Source organism: Suricata suricatta, chromosome 5, assembly GCF_006229205.1.
Source record: "Suricata suricatta isolate VVHF042 chromosome 5, meerkat_22Aug2017_6uvM2_HiC, whole genome shotgun sequence".
Taxonomy (NCBI): Eukaryota; Metazoa; Chordata; class Mammalia; order Carnivora; family Herpestidae; genus Suricata; species Suricata suricatta.
Window position 1 is genome coordinate 140,221,455 of NC_043704.1, and position 5,077 is coordinate 140,226,531.

The following is a 5,077-nucleotide window of genomic DNA, read 5'->3' on the forward strand; positions in this document are numbered from 1 at the left end:
TCACTCAATGAAAGAAATTCCAAACCTCACGTATAATGTGAGGTCCTTCCTAAGCTTGATGCCACTTCTCTAGTCGCATCACTGCTGGCTCCTAATTTATTCATATTCCAGGATTTCAACTTGCTTCTTCTGGAAATTTACCCAGATGTCTCACTCTGAAAAAAACAAGGTACAGGGGCGCCTGGATGGCTCAGTGGGTTAAACGTCTGACTCTTCATTTGGGCTTGGGTCAGGATGACATGGTTTGTGAGATGGTGCCCCGCTTTGGGCTCTGTGCTGACAGTCTGCCCCTCTACCACTCATGCTTGTGCTCTCTCTCTCTCTCAAAATAAATAAAAAACATTTTTTAAAAATCTTAAAAAAATAAAAGAAAAACAAGGAATATCTACTTAACTGTGAAGCAAGACAGTTCTGAAGACCTGTTTTCTCTGCTCTTGATGGGGAACTGACCTACACAGAACCAATGGAGGAAGTAGAAGGGAGACACTCTGATCCGAACTCTATTTTTACAGGTGAAATACTGAGTCTGAGCAGAATGAAGTTACTTTATATAACTTCAGCTGATGATCAAGAGCCTAGGTCTTCTGATTCCCATTCCATTGCCCCAAATCTTACACAAAAGCGAACACAAATCTTACAAACAGAAGAGCCAACGAGGGAGGAACAGAATATAGTCATAGGGAAAAAAGGCCAAGAAAAGAAGGAGGGAGTGTTTTCTTTTTCTGGAATCATCCCTAACCCCCAAATGTAAAAGAAAACAAGAGAAGCTTATAAAGGTTAGGGAGAAGGGGGGACCAGTCACTACACATGGGAAGTGGAGTCATAAGAAAAGGAGAAAAGGAGAAATGACTAGTTAAGAAATCATTTCCTTAGAATGGGGTGGATTCAGGGCCAAGAATAAAGGGCCCAGATGGTTTTAATGATCAAACTCTGCCTTTTGCTTTCATCCAGCTGCAGCAGGCACGGTCACCAGTGAAGGCCATATCCTGTCAGTGGGCTGGCTCACAAGCTCCCATGGTGCCTTGGAAGGTTTTCATTGAGGCCGAGATGCTTTCCCATCCCCCAAACCTCACACTAAGAAGCCTGCCTTCCCATTCCCAGGACTGCTCCGGTGTTCAGCCATCTGGTGGAATGTGTAGGGGGAATAATTCTCTCAGTCTTGGAAGTCTCTTTTGGTCCTTTTCTTCATTTACTTTAACATAAAATTCATGTTGGGATATGATTTCTGGGTCATCTTAACCTCTTTGATAAAGTAAAGAATTGTTAAGGTTTGTGAGAAATAAAAAAATACCAATCAACCTGAGGCCAAAAAAGATACTTTGAATACCTTTGACTACGAGGAAAATAACTGGTAAAATTCATCTAGAAATAAGTCTCCTCTCTTCTCTTCTTGTTGCCTTTTCGCAACAGAAGTTGAACTATTGAGAGATCCCGATGTTGAGGTTACCTCCAAGTACTGAAGTATTCACAAACATTTTACCCCTTGAGAGCAAAGCAGAAATGTCGCCCCAGAAGTTCAGAAGTAAATCATTGGCCTTCCATAGAGTGACCCGAACTCCTTTTCCAAAACTTGAGTTAACACCAGTATCATGGGACCCGGGTCTGTGTTCTTCTTTTCGTTAGTTTGGAAAGAATGACTAATCCCTGTATACTATTCTTGGACTGTTATTTTGGCCAGTTTAGGAGGAATGGACCAATACTAATAACATCCAACGTTTATAGCACGTTCACAGTTTACGAAGGCTTTTTCCATTGACTCCTCACAGCAGTTGCCAGATGAAGTGTCTTGACCTGTCTCATCTTGACCAAGTGGTGAAGCTAAGCTATAAACATGAGTCTTCTGAATCCAGCCTTCAGTCTTCACTGTGCACTCGACAGGGTAAGTAATGGTGGCCGTAACCAGCAGCCTTCACGTTTCCGTGGTGAAGCGAGTGCAGAAGAGTCACCTCCTGTTCTTGTCGGGTGGAGGGACTGGGGATTCTGTTTCATCCAGTCACGTGGGTGGGACTCATGTTCAGTCCACCGGCGCATCATGGTTTCCCTCATTAGGTCACCAAAGCCACTGGAGAGGGAGAGAAAGGGGGCCGGGCCTGGCCTGGAAGTGGAGAACATCACTTCCACCCAGGCTCTTTTGTCTAGAACATCATCTTAGCAAGGGAGGCTGAAATATAACTCAGCTGCTCACCCAGGCTCACGAGCCTGGGGAAAGTGTATTTGAGAGCTTTGCCCTTAGAACTTTGGTTTATCAAGTCTCCACAAAGTTCTGTGGGGTCCTTTACGGAGTCTTTTCCTCCTTTAAACTCCCCAGATTTCAGGGATTAAGCGTCTGACTTCAACTCAGGTCATGATCTTATAGCTTGTGAGTTCCAGCCCTGCATCGGGCTCTGTGCTGACAGCGCAAAACCTGAAACCTGCTTCCGATTCTGTGTGTCCCTCTCCCATTCACTCTCTCTCTCTCTCAAAAATAAGTAGAAATCATTAAAACATTTTATAAAAAATAAACAATAAACTCCCCAAATTTCTATCTATTCCTATTCACTTTTAGCCCTTCCCCAGAGGCTGCTTTGAGGTCAATTCAGTTCTCATTTTGTTTAACTCTTCGTCTGTGTATTTCTCTTTACCCTCATGAAACATAAGCTCTTTGTTGTTTATGTTTTAAACATTAATGTATTTTTGAGAGAGACAGAGTGTGAGCGGGGGAGGGGTAGAGAGAGAGGGAGACACAGAATCCGAAGCAGGTTCCAGGCTCTGAGCTGTCAGCACAGAGCCCGAAGCAGGGCTTGAACTCAAGGACCATGAGATCATGACCTGAGCTGAAGTCAGACGCTAACCCACTGAGCCACCCAGGGGCCCCTCCTAAGTTCTTTGAAGACAAAAATGTGTCTCCTAGCACAATACTGTGAGACACAGTCCCTCCAATCTCCTTCATTGATCTGCTTTCATCTTAAAAACTCAATTCTGCCCTACTATGCACAAGATGCTCTTGGAGCCACAGGGAGTAGCAAAGAGGAATTTCCATGGGGTCTTAAGAAGCTTATGAACAAAGCTAATGTGAAACTGCTATAAGGCACGTAGAAATAAAGAGCTAAGGAAACACAGAGGGGAGACTGATTTTGAATTGAGGGGAAGGGACTAGAAGGATCTCACTGAAGAGTTAATAATCATTATAGAAGTAGCTAGCAGTTACTGAGTTGTCACTGTGTGCTAGAGCCTGGATCGTGGTGCCTTATGTATACTGTTTTGTGTCCATCTCTTTACAACCTTATGAGATGACACTTGTGTCGCTCCCATTAATTAGCCAGATTGGAACAGACATTGGAAAATGTGTGATAAGGGCACATTATCGGGAAAATTGGTGAAATGTCCTTATGGACTGTAGATCACATAGATAATAGTATTGTATGAATGCTAATTTTCTTGATGTTGATACGCATTTTATGATTCCATAGGAGAATGTTTTATTCATAGGAAATTCACCCTGAAGTATTTAGAAATAAAGGAGCATTATACAAACTGACTCTCAAATCTTTCGGAGATTAGTAATGATTGTGTGTGTAACTATGTGGGTGCACATGCATGTGTGTTTGTGTATGTGGAGAGAGAGGGAAAGAGGGGCAGCTGAGGAGAGAATGTTAAAAGAGACGTGGCAAAACATTAACAATTGGTGAATGCGGATGACAGGTACCTGGAGGTTTGGTGCTACTCTTGAAATTTTCTGCAGGTTTAAAATTATTTCAAAGTGAAAAGCACAAGAGAAAAGAAAGAAAACTAACAGAGAGTAATTGAGTGAATTGCCCAGCCCAGACAGCTTGAGAATCGTGGGCAGCAGCCTCCTCCGGAATCCATTAGCTTTACCGCCTGGGCACCACGAAGGACGCAGGTCCTTTGTGCCTACTCATCTGCCCTGGCGCTGCCCGCCTCCTCAATCACACTGCAGCTGCCCAGGGCCAACGAGGCACTTCCCCGGAAGTGGGAAAGCTTTGCCATTCAGCTGGCACCTGCTACTGGCCAGGCAGACACTCTTCGGTCCCTGCTTCGGATTTGGATGAAACATCCTGCTGCAGGCCCTGGGATGGATAGAAGGGAGAGAATGACGCATTCCACCCAGGGGAAGCTGGAGAGAAACTCTCCGCTCCTCCCTGTCTCTCTGTGGCTGTGGACTACTTACGTGTGAGAAAAGTTCGTGTGCCTGCATGATGGCCTGTGTTCAACGCAGTAGAACATCATGTCATATTGCTTCACATCCTCCTTGTCCCACTTCACTTTCCCCATCCTCACTGCCTTGGATCTGTGCCTCCCCAGTGTAGCGTGAGCACTTTAATCTTTGCCTCCGGCTCTGTTTTCTAGAATAGGAGGGCTAGAAAAATAAGGATGTGACAGTGCTCCTAAATTTGAGCTGGGTCCTGAAGATGGGTCAGAGCCTGGCAGGAAGAAGAATGAGATAAAGGAATTAGATGTAGGAGGAGTGGGCTGTACCAGGGATAGTGGGAAAGCATTGGGTTGGGCAGGGGAGTGCAGACAATGACATTAAGACGTACTAGAAGGTGGTGGGCGTGGATGCCATGCTGTTTTTTTGTAAGTAGGCTTCACACCCAATGCAGGGCCCAATGTGGGGCTTGAACTCATGACCCAGATATTAAGACCTGAGCTGAGATCAAGAGTTGGATGCTTAACCACTTAACCAAGTGAGCCACCCAGCCTGCTGTAGAGTTTAGACATTTTGTCGACATCAGACCAAACCATGATGACTTTATAAGGTAGGATTGATACAATAACAACAACAACAATATAATAACTAATGTTTATTAAGCACATACTATTTCCTAACCTTTGCACAAAGAATTTTTCATAAATTATTTTATTTGATCCTAGCCATAATCCTATGAGATGGGTACTAATCATTATTTCCTAAGGCTTAGAAAGGTTAGTAAATTTGCTCAAGGTCATACAGATTTTGATTTCCAACTTTCATGCTCTTTGCCACCAGAGCTGGATTTAGAGACATTACTTCAGGGGAATTGTGGAGGACTGATTGGAGGTAGAGACTTTAGAAATAGACCTGCTCTGAGTTGAGGAT